General features: G+C 39.2%; 1 protein-coding gene and 1 long non-coding RNA gene across 4 annotated transcripts in view; both read left to right on the forward strand.

The window, feature by feature from the left end:
* CTNND2 (catenin delta 2) overlaps positions 1–26,158 on the forward strand; it is a 925,778-nt gene that overhangs the window by 297,442 nt on the left and 602,178 nt on the right. The window lies entirely within an intron of this gene.
* Positions 18,032–21,561, forward strand: LOC122228167. The gene is made up of 2 exons (XR_006206457.1): positions 18,032–18,352; positions 20,541–21,561. It is a non-coding gene; the product is annotated as an uncharacterized LOC122228167 (long non-coding RNA).

Below are 26,158 nucleotides of genomic sequence, written 5' to 3' on the forward strand. Positions count from 1 at the left end.
CTCTTGTATAACCTTAACTCCACCTTCAAAGCCCAAGTCCCTTGACAGTAGGACTTAGTTAAATGTTTTACTGAGTAATCAGGGCACAGGAAGTAGGGGAAGGGGGAATGTTTTTTAGAATTCTTCCTGTCACTACAACCTTGTCTTGTTAGCTCCATTTCAGGACACTTCTGCTTTTCTTCCTCCACCACTACCACTGTATTCCAGGCAGCGATTGCTGTTTCTAGATGTTACCATATATACCTCACTTGTTACCCCACATGTTTTGTATGGATCATCGTTTATCAGATCCAAACAGAATTATTTCTTCATAACTTGTGTTGTTCAAGACACTTTTGCCTTAAATTTAGCATAATACATTAAATTGATCTTTTTAAAAATAATATCTGTCAGAAAATGTTACTCACGTCCCTCCAGTGGCTTTTTTTAGAATCAAATCCAAACCTTGAAATGGCCTGCAAGTCCCTATTTATTCCTATGAAGGCGAGATCACTTCATCAGACAATTTTATTTCCTGCATAGCACTTATCACCATGAGAAGCCATCTTTTTCATTTATTGTGGATGCTAATAGTCTGTGACTGTCCCCCCTTGTCTATTATCTTCATCTCTTAGAACACATTGACAATGTGGTCATTCTAAATGCTTCTATCTCTGTATGATTTATTTATTTTCTTTTTTTTTAATATTTATTTTAATTCTAGTTATTTAACATACCCTGCAATATTGGTTTCAGCAGTAGAATTCAGTGATTCGTCACTTATATACAACACCCAGTGCTCATCATAACAAATGCCCTCCTTAATGCCCATCACCTGTTTAGCCCATCCCCCACCAGCCTCCTTCCATCAACCCTCAGTTTGTTCTCTATCATGAAAAGTCTCTTATGGTTTGTTTCTCTCTTTTTCCCCGCTCCCCATTGTGAAACTCCATGTATGAGTGAAATCATGTGGTATTTGACTTTCTCTGATTGACTTATTTCACTTAGCATAATACATTCTACCTCCATCCATGTCTTTGCAAATGGCAAGATTTCATTCTTTTTTTTTTTTTTAATTTTTTTTAACGTTTTTATTTAGTTTTGAGACAGGGAGAGACAGAGCATGAACAGGGGAGGGTCAGAGAGAGGGAGACACAGAATCTGAAACAGGCTCCAGGCTCTGAGCTGTCAACACAGAGCCCGACACGGGGCTTGAACCCACGGACCGCGAGATCATGACCTAAGCCAAAGTCGGCCGCTTAACCGACTGAGCCACCCAGGCACCCCAAGATTTCATTCTTTTGATGGCTGAGTAATATTCCATTGTGTATATATACCACATCTTTGGACATTTGGCTTTTTCCAGAGTTTGGCTATTATTGAAAATGCTGCTATAACATGGAGGCTCATGTACCCCTTTGAATCTATTTTTGTATCCTTTTGTATCCCTTTCTGTCTGTTCTGAGGGTGTCACTGTGCTTGGTACCCTCTACTCTGAACAGTGAAAAGAACTTTTCCTCATGAGATTTTCCCCTAGACACTGTGAGGAATATATTAGGCAAGCCCTCAACCCCCCAAAACTTGTAGCTTTAATTTCATATAGTTCTATAACCTTTCATTGAACTAGGGTAAATAAATCTTATTCCAATTTTATAAATAAAGACACTTCATTCAAGACCAATTAAGTAGCTTCCCCAAGAAAACCTGGTGCTATAACTCACACTCTGAGCACATGTTCCGGATTCCTTTCTGAATCACACCAGCATTGGCATTTATCCCACAGGTATGCAAATTAATTATTCAACCACTTTTTTCCAAAAGTGGATATATATCATTTTTGTGTTACTGTCTAATGTTTCTCTTTGGCACTTTTATTGCCATCAAATATTAAATTATATGGAGGAGCCTGAAAACGACTGGCAATGTGTGGCAACAAAACTTTTCCAGGGAAACAAAGAAGGGAGGTTGGAAAGAGGAGATGATGCGGAGGCTTCAGGGTTGGCACCTAAGGCTGTTCATTCCTTTTTCTACTTCACTCAGGAGCCTAAGAGGAAGCAGGGATTCATTTCTTTACTACTTGAGACCCAAACCTGATTGTGGTTTCTACACTTCCCATTATACATTTCCTAATCCCTGGGGGAACGAACGAACATAGGACTCCAAACTAAAAACAAGGGCTGAATGAAATGGTCATGCAAATCTCCCTGGCGTCCTTCCAATGGTATATTGAGATTATGCATGCCTTGCTTCACTTCCCATTCAGTGTGATAATACTAATGTGACTGTTTTAATGAGATAGTTTCTAGGATTTGGGACCTGGGTGTTTAAATGGATCCAGGTAATATTAGACCATTGGACATGTCTAGAGGTTAGCCCCAAGCTTTCTAGGGGAGAGAGGAGGAACTAAGATTTGAAAAGCCAGAGAATGTCAGAGCAGGGGGCAGGAGAATAAACACTGCATACGGAAGAGGGGAGGAAACTTACAAAATTGGGGCTAACAATCCGCAAGGAAAGATTCAAGGCTTGAGAGCAGACTTGTGCTCCGGTCCACACTCCACCATATACCGGCCTGGGGCCTGCCACGGTCATTCCCATTCTGGAATCTCTCTCACCACAAAGAGGGGACAATAGCAGTTAGTTGCAGTGCTGAAAATTGTTGTTGATGTAAGTATTTTGCATGATGTCTAGGTTATGGTTACCGTCCAACTCATGTTAACAATCAGAACCTTTGTAAATTTCCCAGGCCAACCGCATGGCTGTTGAGACCCGGGGCATGAGTTGCTGCAGCTGAATGCTATATAAATGAAATACTGCCTTTCTTCCAAAATCTGACCCACCGTAAGCCACATTTTAGCAACTGACTTCAATGGTAAAAGAAGAACCAGCCTATGAATCTGAATGCTCACCAAACATGCAATAGGAAATTTCTGTGTTCCTATTTCTGCCCTCGATGTGAAAGAGTAAATTAGCAAATAACTTTTAAGTTTCAGAATACGATTTAATACTATACATTTATCAGTTATAAAGGAAACTGCTAATCAGTCTGTGTGCATCACTATAGGAATGAGTAAATTGATTTGTTTAAAAAAAAATAAAATTGCAGGGTGCCTGGATAGCTCAGTTGGTTGAGCATCTGACTCTTGGTTGCGAGCTCAGGTCATGATCTCATGGTTGGTGAGTTCGAGCCCCATGTCTGCCTCTGTGCTGACAGAGCATAGCCTGCTTGGGATCCTCTCTCTGTGCCCCTCCCCCTTTCTCTCTCTCTCAAAATAAATAAAATTAAAAAAATCAATAAATAAAATTGCTTTTCTAGAAGGAGGAATAAGTACCAGATATTGAGTGTTTCCAAATAATAGCAGAGAGCAACTATGTGAGGGCGGAGATATGTCTATCTACCTAACTGCCTTTCAGAATAGTGCTCAGAACAAAATAGCCATTTAATAACCATTCATTGAATGAAGAATGCATGAATGCTAAAAAAAAAAAAAAAAAAAAAAAAAAAGGACTGCTCAAAGTACTAATTTGTTGGACTATGTAATAGACTTCTCTGCAGTATTTGCCTTTCGTAAAGACAGCCTCTGTCTATTTACATTGCCTTTTACTTTTAGGGAAACCCATCTTCCTAGGTTTTACATTTTACATGAGCGTAACATGATAATCCAGACAAATGTGGGACCTCTGTAATTAGCCATTTACTCTGGACTCCTTTGGGGCCTCCAGTCTGTTTTACTTTTGCTCCCGGTGTGTGGCAGGATAATCTTGGTTTCTCAGGACCACACTGAGTTTTTTAGGAGTCCCAGTGCTGCACGTGAAATCCTGACAACAACACCAACAAGGGATAGTAAAATTGAAACCTGTCAGTTACTATAACTATAATATCTAATGTAGACGGCGTTTGTTCCCCAGTGTGGTTCTTGTTAAATGCATGTACTTAGACTGTGTTTTGGAAACTAGAATTGACGACTTGCGTATTGCAAAAGTAGGCAGCCACCTTCTTAATATGCTAAATGCAGGTGAAAGTTTGTTCAATGGGTTTATGAAACTATGGCACTTACACTTCTTTGCTCATGGTTAGTTCGAGTTATGTTTTGGAGGTAAAGGCGTACAGGGTCAACAGTCTATTTGGTAGTTGTTAAGACGCCTCTTGTGAAGTACCCTCTTCCAGATCTTCTTTACTCTGTTATAGGTTCAAGAATAACCCAGGAAGGCATCTTTCCTTTTAACAAATGGGTAATTTCTATTGCATTCACCAAAATATTTTAATAAGTCACCTCACTGTGTCCTAAGGTACTGGATGTACCCCCTCATTGATTGTAGGCTGCCACTGGCACAGGATAATTCTAGAACTATTGCTTCCTTCTAGTATTATACATTAATGTTATTAGCTTGAAAAAGGAAAAGCAGCATGCTAAATTGTTGATTTTGTTGTTGCTGTTGTTGTCGTCGTTAGTATTTAAGGAGAATGTGAAACTGTCTCTTGGCTTCTTTTTCAAACCTGAATGTTGTAAGATCATTCTGTAAGTGCCCACACTGGCGCAGTGTGTCAGTCTTCCATCTGGACAGACACTGGGTGAGATGCTCTGGACTCCATGGCCAAAGGGCAATGCCCTGGCTTCTTGCTGCGACTGCCAAGGAGGTGTTTGAATAGTGCTATCGAATGTCATCATGTTTATTATGCATTCTGACACATGTCCATGGGGAACTTGCCTGAAAAGAAATACTCATTTGCGTTGCTTTGGATTCTCAAATCTTCCTGGATGACAAAAATCATGGAGATATTCCTAGTGCCAACGATGAAAAAAATATCTCTAATATATCTCTACCTATAATTTCCTAATTATGATAATATTAATATAGAAGTGGCAATGCTTAGGTATTGTTATGAACCACTTGCATTGTTAAAATTAAATTATGATGGCATATTTTACAAAAATAGATTTTTAAAAAGAGAAATTATATCATTAATTTCCAGAGGAAGAGAAATTGAATCTCATGGTGCTTTGCATGCCTTTATTATTAAGGGAACTTAATTATCATACCCTTGGAGGAAATCCCTTGCCTGCCAAAGTCTTGGGAACAAAAGAGGGGATGGAAGGGGTCACTTGTTGCCACTTGGCTCAAAACCTTCCAGAGAGTCGGGGGTTGGGGAGAAGGGAGTTGAAGGGGTTCAGGTGAATGTTTTGAAACATAGCACTAAGTACTTCCTTTAATGAACACTACCAAAGTGTATTTTAAGAAGTGCCTGAGCACTTTTTTGTAATTAGCTTGGTAACTTAACTTCCCAAATAAGAACTTTGATATAAATTGGCTTTCTGTTATTAAGTTCACAATATCATTCTGGTTTTAGATACTGCTGTCTAATTGAAAGATTGTTAAGATCAAAAGTGATAATTTATGTAAAACCATTTTGTAAACTATAAGGCAGTAGATGTTTATGTGGTTATCATTATGGCATATTTTAGGAAAGTATGAGTTATTAAAATCTTAATGAGTCGTGAGACGTGAACAAACAAATATTAACAATTAAATCTAATAAAGTGATTTAAATAAATTTACAATGACTAAGGTTTTTCAGATAGACCGAATTAGAATTTGGAGACCTAAATTTTATTTTTTAAGGAGCTGAATTAAATCCGTTCCAATTCTGTATGGCTTATTATGATGCCTCGTCCTGTCGGGGAAATTTTCTGCAGAAGAAAATAAAATTCATATATAGCAATATGCCCTTTTCCATAGTACTGTAAGAAAGACACTGTGCAAAAAGTTGAGTAGAATCTGATAATGCCAATTAGGTCACAAACAGCAAAAAAATGGTGAAAATTATGGTATGGTAAAAAGCAATGGGTATGCCTGGGTGGCTCAGTCAGTTAAGCCTCCAACTCTTGGTTTCGGCTCCGGTCACGATCTCATGGTTTTGCGAGTTTGAGCCCCACGTCAGGCTCTCTGCTGACAGTGCTGAGCCTACTTGGGATTCTCTCTCTCTCCCTCTCTGCCCTTCCTGTGCTCTCTCTCTCTCTCTCTCTCTCTCTCTCTCTCTCTCAAAATAGATAAGTAAACATTAAAAGAAAAGAAGCACATTATTTGTGATTCTGGCGTCTCCTGTACTTCTCAGATAATGTGTTGTCTCACAGTATGTGCATGTGAAAAGTATGTACTCATGTTCTTGTTCATACATACATCGATACAGATACATATTCACATGTGCCTCTGTCAGTCTTTCGTTTCAGAGATGAGATATTCTACAATACTTCTGCATAGTGTATTACTCTAGAGAAATGTCCTTACCAAGCACTTTATACAAGTCGAATGGTAGTATTTTTTAGATTCAGAACTCTTAATGTTCTTTTCATTTACTTCAGCTATTTATCTGCAAGCTTTCAATCTCACCAGGAGACAGGCGTTCATGGATGCCTTCACAGTGTTGTTCCTGTTGCATTTTTATCACCAATACTCTCATTACCTTCGACTTCTGTGCTATTACTGCTGAGTTAATTGCTGACATTTCCTTCCAGATCAAACCTTTCATTACCAACATCATTGTCTGGAAATGTTCTGCCCAATAATTTTTAAACACAATTTCCTGTGCCAGTATTCATTTTAAAAGATATGCCCGTGTATTGGTTCAACTGATGCATATTTTGTTTCAAGTTGGGAAAATAAAATACATAGAGTATTTAATATATCTGTAGAAGATATTCTGTACTTTTATACATCGGCAGATTTTTTTTTATATATAGTTTCAGGGTTTCTCAAACATTGCTTAGAATTTAGGTGACAGCAAATGTTTTTTTACATGGTGATTAAAAACACACACATACACATACACATACACACACAACAACAACAACAACAACAACAACGTGCCCACATACTGATATTTTAATGTAGGTAGTAATCCTCTAAGTAGGTAAGTATTTCAGTGATTATTTTGGACATCCAGCAATTCCAGATGAGGAAGACGTAGATGGTAGATAGAGAATTGGAAGTTGGAGTAACATATTTCAATGACAGGTCATTTTCTCCAGATTTGTATTTACATCTGTGCTTCAGAATTGGATAACCAACATTTATGGTCCCAGGTTTTGAGATTTCCAGAAAGTGGGTACATTGATGCACTTTTGAGCGACCTTGAAACTTTGGAGTTCCTTAGCATGCACTTGAGGTATCAGTTTGATGGTAAAAGAATGTCATCAGAATATCAGGAGAAACTTGTACCTTTGAGATCCCCAGGTGTACAGTGAGTCTCAATTAATTGGAGAGCCATGTCTGGGTGCCATTTGTCAACACGAAAATAATAAACCCTTTGCCCTAAGAACCCTAGTGGAAAGGCTAAACGATATTTCATTTGTCCCTTTTCCATTGCCCGGATTCATCACTGAATTGTACTCCCAGGCATAAATCTCACCTTTGATACACATTGACCTCATAGATAAGTAGAACTTATAGTCATTTTGGATTTTAGAAACTAGTGGAAATAAAACAAAAAACCAAAAAAAAAAAAATCCTTTTTCTTTCTACATACATACGACCTTTTGGGGAAAAAGGTTTATTTGGCAAAAACTACTGCTTCCAAGTTCAAGATTTCATATGCAGGGGAGAATGAAAAATCCAAAAGTTAGTACACTTAAAACCTGTTGATACCTACAAAAAAGTTCTAGAAGACACAAACTTCCCAAAAGATGAATTAGAAATAAAATGCTTCTTTGAGATAAAATTCTCTCTGATAGTTAACTTTTCTTTTTTAAAACTAGTTCTTTCAGTTTTCTAGGAAATGGCACTGTGTCCTCATGATCTACCAAATCAGCTTGCCCCATACATTTTGTGGCTACAGGTACTATACTTACTTTGGATGTTTATGAGCCAGTCCTTAATGATTATTAACTTGCAGTTACTGGTAAAATGTTTTGGTTATGTCTTGTACTTTTCGTAAATTATCATGGTGACTTAAAACATGTTTCTTCACCTCTTGGTCTTCAATTCGTGTGTTAAAAGGCTGTAGGTAAAAGATAATTCCTCTCTCTCCTCAACTGGTAAACCTGCCTATCGGAGTCCTATTAAAGGGAGAAGTGATATGTGTTTCCTGTTATTTAAGGAAGTACAACTAAATCCTTCAAATGTTAGCAGATAAAGAACTTTTAAATGTCTATATACAATATCAACCTTAATGACCTTTACAATGATAGACAAAACCATAGTTGACAAAGGATTACTTAGTAGGTGGAGTAGATTGGGGACAGTTCTGGGATGCTGGCTCCCTTAGGAACCTGGCTGATTTGGGGGGGACTGGGATTTCTCATTAGAACTTCCTTCCTTCGTGAGGAGTAAGGTGTGGATAATCTGATCCTTCATTGCTCTACAAACCCCTTAAGAACATGATGGCACTGTGGCTTTTAATCATGACACCAGAAGACAAACTTAAAACCTTGTAAATGATTATAGGGATCTCCAGTGGGTAAGAACATGAGTTCTGAAGTTAAACTGCTCCCGTGGAAATACAGGTTCTATTACGTAAAATCTCTGTGATTTGGGGCACATTACTTAATCTCTCTGAATCTTTTTCCTCATCTTTAAAATGAGGTAGTAACTTGCTCCATTCGACTGGATGCAGAAACCATGTACAGTTTCACTCCTACTTGAGCTGCTTTTTTGTTAACAAAAAAGCAAGCTATTCCTTACCACGTGAGGATATGGACAAAGGCAGTTTCAGGGGTGTGGGAAGTGAGTTCTTGTTATCCTGTGGTGAGTTCCTTACCCAGTAAAATGCCAGCTCTTCTTATTCTCATTGTTATTTGTTTAATATTCCACAGTCCAGAGTGCTCGGTTGCAAATTAAGGGAAACTTATTATCAGAGGCCAAATTTTGAACCTAGGGCAAGAACGAGAGAACATAGCGTAAACCTACAGAGGTAAATGAGCCTCAGTTTTTCATCCAGTCCATCTGATGACCTGAGAGGCTTTGAAAATGCCAAGCAATCGCTTCACTCCAGATGGGCCGTACTTATAAAGGAGCAACCTCAGGATTTAGGAGCTTTAGAGAACTGTAAACAAAGCTTATAGACATCCTAACAAACGCTTATTTCAAAAATGTGGATTCAATTCTAGAACCAGCTGCAGTTGCATCATTCGGCCAGGGCCTCCGTTTATTGGATACCAGTGTTTGGGCAATGTTCAGAAATAGAGACATATTCAAAACATATTGTAGAAAAGTCTTCAAAATTCTCAAAAGAGAGTGTATTATTTCAATAGATGATACGGTACTTGATGTGGGAAACAAAGGCAGGAGGAAGTGTAGATAAAATTAAATTTGCTTATAACCTGCAGCCAAAAATACTTGAGGGCAGGAGAGTAGAACATTTCTCCAGGAGCTCAGCACAATCTTAATGTTCATGTTTTGCTAGAGGGAAAAACAACCTTAGCTGGACCATAGCTAGGCCTCCACTATCCCGGGAGTCTTTTTCAGCATATGATATTGCTTTTGGAAACCTCCCCTTGCCTTTACCTCCCCCAACTCCCAAGTGTATAATCAGTCACTGTTCCCAATCCAGGGGCAGCTCTTTCTGCCCAGGGGTCCTGGCCCCATGCTTCAGTAAAATCACCTTTTTGCACCAAAGACATCCCAAGAATTCTTTCTTGGCCTTCGGCTCGGGACCCCACCGCCTCCAAACCCCATCAGCACCGATCCTATTGTGATTCACATCTGTTTGATATACACATCTGTTTAGTAATATCTGTTACCATATCTGCAGGCAAAGTCCTTTCAGGAAAGATCAGTTTGGACTTGGCTTTGGCCAGCTTCCTACACTACTCCATCCACATCCAGCCCCACCATAGGACAAAGAACAAGTTTAGAGATTGTTCTTAGGCAGTCATGATGAAATGGAACAGAAAGCATACTACAATTCATGAAAGATTGCTGACCAAATAATTTTTAAATTTTTTTTGTGTTTATTTATTTTTGAGAGAGAAAGAGCACGAGAAGGGGGAGGAGCAGAGAGAGAGAGAGGGAGACACAGAATCCAAAGCAGGCTCCAGGCTCTGAGTATCAGCACAGAGCCCAACACGGGGCTCAGACCTACCAACCGTGAGATCATGACCTGAGCGGAAGTCAGATGCTCAACCCACTGAACCACCCAGGCGCCTCTATTCTTAAGTAATCTTCACACCCAGTGTGGGGCTCAAACCTACAACCCTGAGATCAAGAGTCACATGCTTTACCAGCTGAGCCACCCAGGTGCCCCTACCCAAATATTTAAATGCTACTCTCAGTTTAAAAAATGCTGACAAGCAAGCAAAAGTACAAAGAGGGCACTAGCATCCGAGAATTACAGGGATGCTCATCATCTTGAGCCTTTTGGTCCTTGTTTAATCCCCATCACCATGAGAGTGCACCGCTGGCCTTTGTATCTTAGTTTTCCAAGATACAAGTTAAATCTTAAGTTAGAGGACGGAATGTTCCAGGCTAAATGTAAGAAAGTGTGCCAATACCCTGGGAGAATATATCCTGTGGAGGAAATTATACCAGAATATTATGTAATTCTGATGTGATATATTGAAATGTATAGTTTCAAGTATTTACTTGTTTGTTTTAAACGTGCCCCTCCAATTTCTTTGAAACTTAGTATTTTTTTTTTGTAAAGAATTATTTTTAAAGTAGTCTCTTTGGGTAATGTTGTAGCCAAACACATTGTGGGAAGAACTTAAAATGCTTAGTCATGCGCGTTTTCTTGTTGGTATTCCTTAGGCACCTCAGCCTAGGGCAATGACGTAATACCCAAGTCGGCCCAAGAAACAGGGGCCACTCTGTTTTGACAGAGTATTATTCATGACCACCACTTTACATAAATGTTAAAGAATATCAGATAAAGACGGAAGCTAATTATGCAAAAAAATTGAAACAAATGCTACTCTTAATACTGGGAGATGAAGATAGGATACTCTTAGTAGTCAGATACATTGAATTATTTGTTAGAAGATAATGTCTGAAATATGTGCTTCAGATATGGTAAAGGATAAAATATGGTAGACATTGTCCATTCAACCATAAAGAAACTCTACCTTGTCATTTAAAATGTTGCATTCTGCAGAGGTGTGTGTGTGTGTGTGTGTGTGTGTGTGTGTGTGTCTGTGTGTGTGTGTCAGAGAAAGAGACAGACTGCTTTAAAAATAGGAACTCTGCATTTAAAAATGAGAATTCTGTGTTATTATTAATATTACTTGGAAAATGCATATATTCATGATAAAACTGGTACACTGTGGCATTTTAGAAGTATTCCATAGAACAGATGTGTTTCTACCTCTTATTAATTAATGCATTAAAAAAAATCATGTTCTAAATTCACTCTCTTGGAGTCATTGCAGTCATGCATTCGGTAACTGGGGATTCCTGACTTCCAGCCTTGTTTATGCCCAAAACATTAATTCATATGAACTTCATGGATTGATAATTGACAGCATTAGGAATGCCAAGGGGTTTGCTGAACCTTTACCGGATGGTCAACTGCACATCCTATTTGAGAAACCAAGAGTGCTTTGAATACAGTGAAATTAATTTCATGCCAGGGTAGAGCGCTGTCCCTGCAATCCTCTGGTCTTAATCTCTCATTCCATGAGCTTTAACTTAAAGCGGACAGTGAAGGAAGGCATGTGATTTGCCCAGTATAAAAGGTCCCAAATAAGAGGTTTATATCCCGCTAGGGCAAATAATCACCAAAATGTATTTTATTAATGGGATTTAGTATATGTAGCCTACATTTCTAGTTACAGAGTTCAGGTTTACACTGATTGGCGGTCAAGAGCTAGTGTGTGATCTCATGCATTTCCAGCCTCTTAATACTGAGTGTCCTATTTCTGAGTGTGCCTGTCACCAGGTAGTGACATTTGAGCAGCAGCAGGCAGCACGGGGTTCAGTTTTATCCAAGTAGCTGTCACTACCAGGGCCCTAGGCAAAAGTCCAGCATTGTTTGTGTCACTCGCTTCCTCTTTTCTCTTCTTCTTCTTTCCCCCAACGCTAACATGTCCTGCAATCCATCCTGGCCATGGGCAGCAGAGATAACCACAGACTACAAATGAAAAGCTGAGCTGGCCCCAAAAATATTACTCCTTGCAACTATTTAATTGCAAAAGAATCTTTGTGCTAAAGTTTCACCATGCCCTTTGAAAGGCAGACTCAGTAATTTGGCTGTCATTCATTTGTAATTTTATACCTTAGAGTCCAGAGGGATAGTAAATAGAATTACAGAGTTTTATCCTGGAATGCTGGTTCTGAGGGGAAAAAAAAAAAAAAAAAAAAAAAAAAAAGCCAAAATTTCAGGAAAGAACCAAGTTAAAAAAAAAAAACAACTCGTTTAAAGATTGTTCTACTAAAAGTATACAACTATTCATATTACACTTACTTGGAAATCACTACAAAGTCTTCACTTGTTTGTAATGTGAAAGCTTTCCTGTATTAATTAGTGCTGCTTATTCCTTTATCGTGCTGTCAGAGTTAGTGGGTAAAAGTGGCCAGAACATTAAAATGCAGTTTCTTTCTTTTGTCAGATCATTTGTCCAGTAGAACACAACATAGGGAATTATTTTTAAATTAATGATACCACACCAAATAGTGATCCCTTCATTCTTTAGTTCTACTTCTAAGACTTAAAAGCCTTTTATTTTCATTTAAAATAACTTGGTAAGCTGAATTTAAAATGGTTTTTTTCTCATTTTTTTTTCTTTTTTTTTTAGAAAATCAGGAACATTCGTAGCTACATAATGTACACGTTTTCATTCATGCCTGATATCTAGGATTGGAAATCATTTAGGACTTTATTTTTTTAAGAATAGTATACATACAGAAAAGTGGATACACCATGAAATACAGCTTGGTCAAGATCATGTGTATAAGACTCAGCCATACACTGCGTTTGGTTATCTGTTTGTTTGTTTGTTTGTTTATTTATTTATTTATTTTGCTGAAAAGAATTTCATTGTGCACAGATGTCATACTACATTTCTTCTTGTTCCTGGGCATGTCCGTAGTGTCCAGGTGGGGCGGATATGAATATTGCTGGGAGGAGCATCTTGATAGATGTTTCTGGTGTACTTGTGTGCACCTTTCTGTGGAGTGTATACCTGGAAGTAGAATTTCAGAGACCTAGAGGGATGTCCTGAAGGGCTGTAGAAGAGATGGAAAAACACCAAATTACTCTCACCGTTTTACAATTCCACTCAGTCTGTGAAAGTTCTGCTAACACCCAGTACTTTTCAGTATTTGATATTTTGTCTCTTTTTTTTTTTTTTATTTTAACCATTCTCATGGTTATTCTCATGACTATGTACTGGCATCCCTTGGAAGTCATAAATTTGCATAGCACTAATGAGTAATAAAGTTGATCATCTCCTTTCTGTACTGCCTATGTGGACAGCCCCTTTTGTGAAGTGCTTGTTTAGGTATTTTGACCTTTTTTTTTGTATTGGGTCACGTATCTTTTTGTATTAGACTGCATTTGGAGAGTTTTGTTGATGATATAGATATACTTACATACACAGACACACATAAAGAATGAGAATATCTTTTTCCACTAGGTGCCCCGTCACTTTCTCAGTGGTGTCTTGATAAACAGGATTTCCCGATTTCGAAATGGCCCAATTTATACCTCTGTAATTCCTTCTATGGTTAGCACTTTTTGCATCCTACTTAAGAGAGCCACGGTTCCTGTAAGATCCTGTTTGTGTCCTATATTTTACTCTCAAAGCTTTATTGTTTAATCCTTCACATCTAGCCTGAGGCTCCGTGGGAACCGATTTTTGTGTAGCTTTTTAGATGGAGTCATCGTGCATTTTTTCACCATGTAGATACCCAGGTGAAAGCACCATCTCACCAGTATGTGGCAAGGGCATGATTCTCATAAATTACATATAAGCCTGGTTTGGTGTCATAATTCTCTCCTGATCCACTGTTCTGTCTTTGTCTCTTCTTATATGGATGCCATATGGTCTTAATTTCTGCCCCTTTGTAAAGTGCCCTCTTATCTGTAGGTTCAGTGTATTGATCTGTTTCTTTCCTTCAAGACCGCTTGTATGTCTTGACCGTTTGCATTTTCATGTAAATTTTAGAATCCACTAGCCATTGTCTCAGCCTCTCCCACCCCTGGAAGAAAAAAAAAAAAAAAGCATGCTGAGGTTTGAATTGGAATACTGTTAAACCTGTCAATTAATCCAAAGAGATTGAAATCTTTACAACATTAAATCAGCCAGGCATAAGCGTGGTATTTCCCTGTAAAACCATTATTTGGGTCTGCTTTAATTTCGGGAGTGTCGTGGAAGTGGTTAGTGACGAGGTCTTATATCACCTTCACAGATTTATCCCCAGGTATTGGATGTTTTCCTAGGTTTTTTGTAAATGTTACTATTGTTGTAATTTCTTTATTGGCAATATACACAAAGAAAACGGATGTTTTTGTACATTGGCTTTTTGTTTTCACTTTATCCCAGGAGACCTCCAGTACAATTTGTTTTTAAGTTGTTTTTTTTTTTATTTTGAGAGAAAGAACGTGTGTGCGTGCGTGGGGGAGGGGCAGAGAGAGATGGAGAGAGAGAATCCCAAGCAGGCCCTGGATGATCTGGGCGGAGCCACACCCAGGACCACTCTTACAATGTGAAGTAGAAGTAATGATAGTGAATAACACATCGTTCATCTCTTAAGGACGAGTTTGCAGTTTTTAAATCTGTAATTTTTAGGCAGTCTTTTTTTTCATTATCAAATTGAAGGGGTTCCTCCATATGCCTAGTTTGCGAAGATTGATTTTTAAATTGTGAATTACTGTTGGATTTTGTGAAAAACACATATTTATGCCTTTCTAGGATTTAGGTTAAGTTATTAATTATGGATATTCTGCAATTTTTAGTTTATTTCTTTTCTGGAAAAAGCAAAATCAACCAAAAATGCAATAAATTAGTAATACAGTTCCATTTACAGTAACACTCAGAAGAGAATTGGCCACAAACTCCTAAAAAGAAGGTACACAGAATGTAGATATCACTTTTAAGATACCATACATTGAACCAATCTTATTTAAAAAAAGTAAAGAGGGGTGCCTGTGTGGCTCAATGTGTTGAGTATCCGACTCTTGATTTTGGCCCAGGTCATAATCTCATGGTTTGTGGGATCAAGCCCTGTGCTGGGCTCCATGCTGACAGTGCGGGGCCAGCTTGAGATTCTCTCTCTCTCTCTCTCTCTCTCTCTCTCTCTCTCTCTCTCTCCCTCTCTCCCCCCCTCCCCTTCCTCTCTCTGCCCCTCCCCCACTCTCACTGTCTTTGTCTCTCTTAAAATAAATAAACATGAAAGAAGAGAAAGAAAGAAAGAAAGAAAGAAAGAAAGAAAGAAAGAAAGAAAGGGAAAGAAAGAGAAAAAGGACTGAATTATGGAAGAGAGGGAGGGAAAAAGGGAAGGAAGGAAGGAAGAAGCAATGGCCATGATTCAGTGTCCTTCACTGGAACACTGAGCTCTGCAGACAAGAGGAGACACAGAGGAACAGGAAGCCCCGTGGAGGACAAACTCCCATAAGAGAGAATATTGTTGAAATGGGGGATGTTACAAGAACTGCATGTTTAACCTTTTTTTTTATTCATTTATATTTAGCCCCCCCTCTTCTCCTCAATCTGATGAAGCAAAAGCCAAGCCCAGGTGAAGTTGCTGGAATTATCAAGGAAATAATAAATTGAAGGGTTTAAATATAAGACAGTGGATTGACATTATCACACACACACAAAAGATAAACAAAGAAATCAGAAAGAGAAGAAAGTAACATAACAGTAATATACAAAATGAAAAGAGAGTATAACTCCAGAAAAATTAAATTACCTACAAGTAATGTAAAAGAACATTAGCCATATTCTTTTTTATAGTCTAAAGGAGGTTAGAATCATAAAATATATATATATGGAATTGAAGAAATGACAAGACTAAGAAGTCATGAAAGGAATGATGAGAGTAGGCAGCGCTCATGGAAAAACCAGAAAATGTAAAGCCATTGTGTAAATGAAACCACATTTAAATCATTAGGAGGCATAAATAGTGCAGAAATAAAGAGGACTGCTATGAGGAAATAAAACAGAGAGGAAAAAAGGCAATAAAAGCAGCAAAAAAGGTGATAGATACGGAAGAGAGAAAACTGGGAACTAACATGTGGGTGGAAGTTGTTCTCTCCCAGGAGAACTCTTTTCTTAAAAGAGAGTACTGTTAGCCTGCTCTTTAATTCTCTAGTTTTCAGTGTGAGGTTATCTGAATGATGTATTCACAAAATTTGTATAGCCGTCTAAGTAGGGCCATGAGTTGTGCAACTCAGGAGGCATCCTCATGGAAGATGAAGGTGAACTGTGCTTCTGGAGGCACCAGGAACACCCAGTTCTGGGAGATCTATGCCCCCAGGAGATATATTTGCCTATGTTGCAGGCAACAGAAAATCTTACCAAATATGCTCTGACAGAAAACACTAGCATCCATGAGTCAATCTTGCAAATTGTCTTAAAGACAACGCAGAGTCAATCAAGACTTAGATCAAGATGCATGATTTAGGTCTTAGACATACACTATATTAAAGGAGAGTGGTGTGGGGTGGGTGGGGGATAAGAATGGTCCTTTATAAAGTAGGTACTGGGGCACCTGAGTGTCTCAATTGGTTAAGTGTCCAACTTCAGCTCAGGTCATGATCATGTGGTTCATGAGTTCAAGCCCCTCATTGGGTTCTGTGCCGACAGTTCAGAGGCTGCTTGGTATTCTCTGTCTCTTCCTCTCTCTCTGCTAGTCGCCAACACATGCACACATTCTCTCTCTCTCAAAATAAATAAATAAACTAAAAAAATAAAAATAAAAGTAGGTTCTGTTTGAATTTTCATCTAAAAAGCTTGTACTATTTTAAAAATAATCAAGACCTAGTTTTTAAAAGTCACCTTGTTTAGCTCTATTTGAGCTAACACTAAATATGATACTTTCTTTCCAACATCAAGTATTATCCTAACAATTATAGTCATATATTGTTTTAGAATTGAAGAAAGTATTTCCTCAATAAGATAACATCTTATTAATATGGTAACCTCATTACATCGGGGTGCTATCTCTGTTGTACATAACTTGCCCTAGGTCATCTAATTACAACATGTGGACGTGGGGTCCCTTGGCCACACAGTTGGTAAAAAGTACTTAAAATACTTGGAAGTCACACCCAAACTAGAATCAAGTAAGACTCAGAACTGAGTTTTCTGAGGTACTACGATGGCTGGGAATGGGTAGGGGTGGATATAAGCATATAAAATTTAGTGTTAAAGTCAAGCATCTAGACAGGTTCTCTTTTCTGTAAGTCTTCGGGTTTGTTAGAGTTTCCCATATTTTATATTTCTTTTGAATTACAGTCTCATTTCAAAAATAAAATAATTTGAGGGGCGCCTGGGTGGCTCAGTCGGTTAAGCGTCCGACTTCGGCTCAGGTCATGATCTCACGGTCCGTGAGTTCGAGCCCCGCATCGGGCTCTGGGCTGACAGCTCAGAGCCTGGAGCCTGTTTCAGATTCTGTGTCTCCCTCTCTCTCTGCCCCTCCCCTGTTCATGCTCTGTCTCTCTGTGTCTCAAAAAGAAATAAACGTTAAAAAAAAATTTTTAAAATAAAATAATTTGAATAAACTTATGTTTTTTCAAAGTGTCCATTTCTAAATCAAAACTAGACCCCAGCTTTGAATGTGAACTCTAAGCAATCTTGAATCTACCTCTTGCCTTTGAATTCACCAAGGAAACAAAGTCTAGATTCAGTCTGAGACTAATTTTATGATTCTGTGGGTTTTTCTTTCTTTTTTTTTTTCTTTTTTTGTCAAAATGTTGAGATACAGATCGCTAAGGATCCAGATACAGATTTAGGGTAAAGAAATGGAAGATCCGAAAACTAGAATTTGCTAGGCAGGCTAGTGGGAGGGTCCTTTTGTGATGAAATGTTGCATAAATAATGCCGATGGGGGTCTAAATTCACTGTTGCCATGGAGACCTTTGTGCCTGGCTGAACTCAATTCTTTTCTCTTTTAAGACTGCTACCACTAGGCTTGTGGTGTCTCTGATGCCTCTTTGCTTTGCTTTCTCTTAAACTGTTGGCGAGTGAAAGAAGAAATTAAACTATGATAATTTGGCATCCTGACTTTTGCGAGACTGTTCTTCCACTCCATTCGTGATTTTTGATCTCCTCTGGGGTTCCTTTTAGCCCTGGCTCGGGGAGGGAGGAGCAGGTGCAGAAACGGCTGAAACCCCCGAACGCTGCCTGGAAAGAGGGAAAAGTAACCCCTCATCTTTGTGACTAGTCGACTTGTTGGCCTCGACTACAGTTTTGAAGTATTTAAGGACCATTTGTTTCCAAAGGTAAAAGAGAAGAAAAAGTGAAAATGGAACGTATTTGTTTTTTAAATGCTTTCATTATTAATGTTGTTTGTGTGATGATTTTTAGCTAAAGTTGTAAAACTGCAGGTTGAGAGTTACATGTAGAGAACACAGGTACAATTTATCTCCAGCCTCACAGTTGTCAGTTTATTCAGAGTATTAATGTTGAAATTGTAAATGCCAAATAACCGAATTAAACAGAACGCAGTTGTAAGGACCCATGTGCCATTTTTCTATCTGTGAACCATTATAACTGCTTCATGACTGCATTTGGTAAAACTTGGTATGTTGTAAATACATCCTTTAGATTTCATGGAAGTTATGATTATCCGTGTAAATGCCGGTTTAAGTAATTAAAAGTTGGCTTGGAAATTGTGGGCTGTCGACCCCCCCCCCCCCACTTTGGCACACAGTTAAATAAAGAGCCTCACTCAGAAAGAAATTAATCATTGAGAGTAAGGGCATAAAAATCGCACAACCAGTGCCAGTGTGTCAAGTAACTAAAAATTCAATGTATTGGACAGCTAACTTGTTGCATTGCATTGCCTTTCTCAACAGAGCTTGTTCAGTTCTCAGTGATGAGCTTTGCGTTAGAACTAGAATGCAATAATTGCATGTTTTGATCATTCTAAATGGTGTAAACAGGATGCGCAAATCCCATAATTATAGAAAACCTTTACCGTACAAGTATTTCCAGATTGCTTTCATCCACACAACTCAGTGAGAGAATCATTGACCAAAATTTACAGTGACTTCGTAGGTTTCACGTATGTAGCCACCAGAGTTTAGAATATATTTGTATACTCAACAGGTTAAAGAGACAAATCAATTTAGGAAAGCTGGGGATTTAACAGTGGGGTGTCACTGGGGTGACAGTCTGTGAGAATTATATGTTCAATTGCTATATATTTATGAGATAGGTGCTCGCTGGAGAATTCTAAGTGAAATACCATGGTGACTCAAAGTCTTTAGGTTTTTATCTTTAGTGTTTTCAGCTGGATGGTAATAGCAAAAGAGAAGAACGAGTTCCAACTTAATTGTGACAATCACAAGATAGAATTTCTACTTGATTAATATTTTTGAAATTTGAGTGACTTTGTAACTCAGATACTGAGGGCGAATAATAACCAAGTTGATAGAAAGAAAATTACTTCTTTTTAATCAGGAGCATGTTAGGGCACATGTTTTAGTATGTTAATTGACTAGCATGGGTATGTTTTATTTTAAAGAAGCTAACAAAGGAAGGCTTGAATATACTCTGGGGATACCTCTCAGTAAATATTTCATTTCGATTCATTAAAGTTAAAAGTTATTTGGATCATATGAAAGCTAAGAAACCTTTTTCACTTTGGGGGAATGGGTGTAAACCTATTAATGGTTTCAAAGGTATCCGCTGGGAATTGCTACTTAAAACTTTGACCTTTGAAAAGAGTTTTCCATGCATTGACCATTATTTAGTAACACAGCCTAAATGTAAACTCAAATGATCAAGCCTAAATATAAAGCTTCACTTCGGGAATGTAGTGTCTAGGCACTCACACTTTGTGGAACACCAATGTCATGGGTTCAAGTGGCATTAAGTCTTCAAGCTGCAGGGCACAGTATAGGCATGTGACCCAACTTAACTAACTACATGGTATAATTGCCTATTACCTCACACTGCTGAATATAAATATTGTATATGGGAAGAAAATTTAAACTCTTTTTAAATTTGTTTTTTTTTTTAATCCAGCTATTTAAATGCTGTGAATGCATCAGACAACATACTAAATAGGGTCCTTCAGATTTTGAAGATCCTCAAATGCCAAGTTGCACAATCTTTCCTGGAGTATTTTACTGTGAAGTTTTATGCAAACAGTGAAGAATAGTTTTAATTGTTAAATATTTATAATTATATACATATATATATATATATATATATATATATATTTTTTTTTTTTTTTTTTTTTTTTTTTTTTTTTTTACCCAGACAATTCCAGATTTGGCCCAAATCATTGACATTATATTGATAGGTTACAAACTCATAGCTAATACATTTGACCGAAAGTTCCCGTTGAAATGGTTTAGGAACAAAGACTTGTGTTTGTATTTCTGTAAGAAGCTTATTAACATGTGACTCCTGATTTAGAGTTCTGTTTTATAGCTCTTTTGTAATTCTTATCTCTTACAGTACCTTATATTCAGCAAATCGATGTTGAGTTCCTCCCTGGTACTAAACATTGTATGCCATGAACAAAAAGGAAAGAGGAAGTTCCCAGAGTCCATGAACTAAAAAATCTGGTGCAGATGAAGATATGAGAACTCGTAACTGTAATGCAGTAAAATTACTGCTGTAATGGACCCTGGCCAAGGAGAGCCAGAAACACTGCTGAACTTGATATAGTACATTAAAATATGATTATTTGGTCTTCCCAAACCAAAATGAGGAAAGAATCAGTGACGTGCACAATATAATTGTTAAAGCATGACTGTAAAGATTTTAAATAGTAGCCAGAGAAATCCTCTGGAAACGTAAATCCTAAAATTTAAAAAGTTTCGACTCTTTTTAGTCTAAAATTTTACTATATGCAGAGTCAAAGTCAAAGACCATGCAGTCGCCCAAGCCCCTCCATCGTGTGTCTCCTACCACCCCTGGCTCTCCCACCTTTCCTAAGTCGTAACCTCTTGCCCACTTTGCTCCAGCAGAGAACCTCCTTGCCTTTTGGAGAACCATCACGTGGCCCTGGCACTTGCCATTCTTCTCTGCTGAAAACAGAAAACAGCAGCCCCCAACCAGAATCCAGTCCAGATACACACGTGCCCCCTTCCCCTCGTGTCTCTCAGGTCTCTGATCAGAGGTCACCTTATCGATGAGTCAGGTCTTGATAACCATACTTACATTGCCTCCCTATCTCCTTTTCCTGCATTATTTTTCTCCTCCGCCCTTACCACAGATGGTACTCTAAGTAACCCATTGGTCCATCTTGTTCCACGTCCATTTGTTTCTACCAGAACGTAAACTCCATAAGGACAGGGATTTTTGTCTAACATTTTTATTGATGCATTCCCAGGACCTAGACCCTTGCGTGCCTTATTTATTGAACAAATGATGAACTAAATATAAATTTCCTGGCACCAAAGATACGGTGTTCTACTTTGGTGGTGTTGTTGTTTTTCGATTTTTTAAAATAAAGTAGAAATTTTCAAATTTATCACTGGCCACTCATTATTCTAGCATAAGTGTGAGAGAAAGTGGTCAAATACCGGCAGTAGATTTATGATTGTTTATGCGCCGACACTCAGCCAAGTCATCTGTATCACAGAATAGGGGTTGAGAATTTCCCTCCTAACGCATGGTCAAGGCATCAGATGGATTCTTAGTGAGAAGACCAGTGTGTCCTCCCCTCTTCCCAGCCTCTAGTGGTGGAAACTTGACCACTGCCCTCAGCTTCTGAAGTCATCTGTTGCTTCCATCATAAACGGTGTGGCTGTTATTGTAATACTCCAGCTGTCTCTAAGGTTCTGTAATTTATCCGCATATTCTCCAAACTAGTGCATAAGGAACACACAAAGAATTATACATAGTCTCTAAAATCTCACATCATCTCTTTCTTCGTATTTCTAATGTTCATTGACAGGAGAAAAAAGATCCAGTGGCCTGGATCATTTATGTGATCATATTCAGTCAGCGGTTCTGTTAAATAAAGTTCTACTCAAAAATCAAAACCCGTTTTCAGGATCCTAAGAATTACCAATCAGCATTAATTATGTCAATAGTGGCATCTCATATAGTGGCCATAACTAATGCTGGCTCATCTGGAAAGCATAATCAGAGTGAGAATATTTTTGTCATTTGTGCACCCAATCACCTGCTTCTATCACATCAAGTTTTTCCTACATTTGACAAGTTTAATTAAACTTAGCACTGCTGGTTTTAAAAATAAACTTTGCAAGCTCTAAGAATTTAATGAATGCTGCAGTGTGGCTAAATTACATAGTGACCTTCTCCAGTGTATAAATATTTTTCAAGGATGTGAAGGTTACTTCCTCTAGGAATAAAAATGTTGAGCTAGTCTGTGGCTTCCAAAAGTACTGGCTCATTTTTAAAGAGGAAAGACTGATTTTAGGTGTTGGTCAACTGGTCAACTGTCTCCTTGTTTCGGTAGGAGTCTAATCAATTGTTAGAACCTTTTTGTTTCCCTTAAGCCTCAGCTGCTGTTTGTGTGGGGTGGGGTATGTGACATTTGGATACGTAGCCAATGAGAGTAATTCCCAATAGGATTATTTGTTGCATGGCTTTCCCATTATTCACACACACCTTCTTTATGAATTTCAGCTGCTTCTGGTTAGTTTAAAGCCCTCCTGCTCTTCTGAACCAACTTCTGGTAATTTTCATCAGCATTAGTAGAGTTTCTACTATCTTCAACCTCGAAATGGTAAAGGTAGTTAAATATCGGTGTTAAGGCTGAGGATTAACTGCACCCACATTATCATGCAGCAGTTTTGCCGGAGATTGGAAACCATAAACACGGAGGTGAAGACGACAAAGACTTGCAGAGGGTCACTCTGAGTGTGTGGGCCCGTGGGTTGTTGGCTCATTTGGTTGTCGAGCCTAGTGCTGCTGTGGACCTGATGTTAGTCTGTGGACTGTGGCATATTCCGGCATATATTTTGCAAATGGGGTGCACAAATATTGGCCAAATGTCACACGTTTCCCTTTTAGGGATTTCTCTAATCTCCAGGTATATGGAATTAAACAGGAACTTTGCATGCCTTCATTTCAGCATTTATGAACCTAACCCTGCCTTTTATTTGTTGCTGTGAATGATAACTAACACACTCGTTGAGCGTATCTAGTGTTTGCTTATGGCACCTCGCTAAATCCTCACAGAGGCCCGTATATGTTAGCTATTGTCCCTGTGCTATAGATGAGAATCATTAAGCAGAGTAATTATTTCATTATGTGGATGTCTGAGATTACAGAAAAAAAAAAGTGTGCAAGATTTTGAACCCAAGTCTACTTGATTATGCACCTCCCTCCCCTTCAGCCTTCCCACCAAGGGCACTGCTCAGTTTAACCATCTCACTTAGATTTTGGAGAACCTTTGTAGATCTTTGCCTATTCATAGAAACTCCCCTCCACACATTGCATAGCTCTGCCTGTTTTTCTTTACTGGTCACCTCCGGCCACATGCTCCAGGCTCTTCTCCCTTGTACTGTGAATTGACCCACTGATCGACATGTTCCTGTTTAGAATCCTGCAGGGCCTGGGAGCCTTGGTGGCTCAGTCACTTAAGTGTCCGACTTCAGCTCACTGCATGATCTTGTGGTTCAGGAGTTCGAGCGCAGAGCCTGGAACCTGCTTCGGATTTTGTGTCTCCCTCTCTTTCTGCCCCTCCCCTGCTAGTACTCTGTTTCTCGGTGTCTCCCTTTCTCTCAAAAATAAACATTAAACAAATTTTTAAAAAAAGAATCCTGCAGGGCCTGGAGCTCAGGGATTGATAATGGGGTGCCGCATCAGAATCCGCTTGAGTATGTATTGTAAATACAGCTCCCTGACTCAGCATCTCAAAGTCTGGGCTGGACATCTGCATTTCTAAGAGGTTCCCTAGGGGATTCCAGGAGCAGTTGAGAACCACCTCTCTGCTTTTATGGATGCAGAAACTGGCTGTGAATGAGGTGGGTGAGAGAACAAGTTTAAGGTTGATTTGAAATTTTTCTGCAGAGAGTTAGGGGTAGCCTATAGATCGGGGCAGTCTCATCTGCCACAGTGGAGACTCCTGCAGGTTCAAGGTGAGAAGAGATCGGAGGGCTCAGTGGTATCTGGTTTATCCTAGTCTTGTATTTTTCCAGGCTCTTTATTTCCAGGCTCTCTGCCATGCTGTATTTGTGCATGCACATGTAAGGTAGAGAGAGGGAGATACGCAGCAGGAGGGGAGAACACGGTAGCCTGATCTTGTGGTGGCCTCCCCATTCCTCAGTCTCCTCCTTTCCTTCTCTCCTCACTGCTTTCACCTGCAGCCATTGTGTGGCTTGGTTTACAGTACGGCCTTGTGTGTCAATTCAATACGTCTGTGGATGCGGATATTTCCAAAGCATCTCCTAAGACTGGTTTCAATGAAATGGCATGGTCTAGGGATTATTACAGCACGATGTACTGAGCTGCTCTTTGCCAGTCCCTGTTCTAAATCTAGGAGTAGGGAGCTGCACAGCCATTGCCTTCATGGAGCTCTCTTTCTTGCAGGGACCGGAAGATAAATCAATGACTATGATTGCTGTCACTCCTCCTCCTCTCAAAAGAACAACAGTCTAGGAGTCGAGTCCCTGTGATGACCCAGAGGCTTAGGATGTGTGCCCATCCTAAGGAGTTTATCCCTGCAAGTGTATCCCTGTCAGTGCTCTGGGAGCCCTTTCTCTTTCCTCTCATTTTCAAAAGGAAGCCAGGCCAACTGGCTTCTCATCCTTGTCTGCAAGTGACAGTGACGATTTGGGGTAACTTGGAGAATCTGTGCTTTGTGTGGAGACAAAATTCTTAGTGTTTTTAACCAGGTATGAAATAAGCCTTTTAGCTTTGGGGTCGTGGGAAAAAATATGGGCCTAGAGGCCAGAGGCTTAGCTCTATGCGCTAAGAAAACACGGGCATACTCGTGCCTCACTTTCTCTCCATCGGAATAGTGACATTCTCATCCCTGTGGCACAGGTGCAGTGTGATGTCCTGTATAAGCATAACTTCATACGGTAACTTCCTCTTCCATCTGTAGAACATTTTACCGGATCTAGATTACAAGTGGATATTCCCGTGCTGTAAGCATTTATTTATTTTGGGGAAATGCGTTATTCATCCTAGAACAATGTGGATGTTCACAACTTCTGAAGGCAGAATTCTAAAGGGGCTTCAAGTTAGAAGGTGGCTGTGTCACCCTGAGCGATCGGCCGACGTTCAGAACGTTCACTGCCAATGCTTCTGCACTGTGTTTGGTGCATTCCCCAGAAAATCGGTCAGCCTAAGTACGGCGCCTAAGGCTGTGTAAGACTGTATTCGGTGACTGTCACCCTCCCATCCCTTCTTCTTCTCTTCCTCAGTTGTGGCTTTTGGCTTTGAGTTTGTATGTTTACTACTTTATCGGGATATATTTTGAGAAAAAGCGATGGAATGAACTCAGTTCCAGCTCTGGTATTAATTTTCTTTCATTTCGTGTTCTTTTTCCCTCGAATGTCCCCCAAGGGCTTTGAAGCTGCACCATCTACTCACTTAATCCCTCTGCACCTGAGTTTCCTTACCTGCAAAATTAAAGGCTTCAATTCTGTGATCCCTTCCAAATGAATAGGATTTTAGTATTTCTCCTCTAGGGGCTCCCTGGTGCCGAGTTAGGGGTACAACTTTTAGCTGTGGAGCACAGAAGATTGGCCAAGGTGGGCTCTCAACAGGGTCGCTGGCCTAACCTGTGTGCGTCTCTTACCCTGGGGTCTCCAGCCCTTACTATTTTCACTCCTCCGATCCGGAAGTCTTTTGAGCAAGAACATTCATAAAGTGCCCATTGATTTGTACGTGATATAAGTGTACTACTGTACTAAGATGCATATGTTAGAAAATAAGATAAAAAGCTCATGTTAAGAGGTGAGAACAGTAATTTAAACCGTAAGTTCTTTCTTCCCCTACCCCAGGCGATTGTCTTATGCGCCCTACTTCAGAGGAGTGTCGCCACCACAGAGCTGCACGACTCAACGGGGTCGGGAAGTTAACGGTCACATCCCAATTCAAAAGCTGCAGTACGAGAAATAGGAACATTTGTTAAGCTCAGCCGTCTG

This window comes from Panthera leo, chromosome A1, assembly GCF_018350215.1.
Source record: "Panthera leo isolate Ple1 chromosome A1, P.leo_Ple1_pat1.1, whole genome shotgun sequence".
Classification (NCBI taxonomy): Eukaryota; Metazoa; Chordata; class Mammalia; order Carnivora; family Felidae; genus Panthera; species Panthera leo.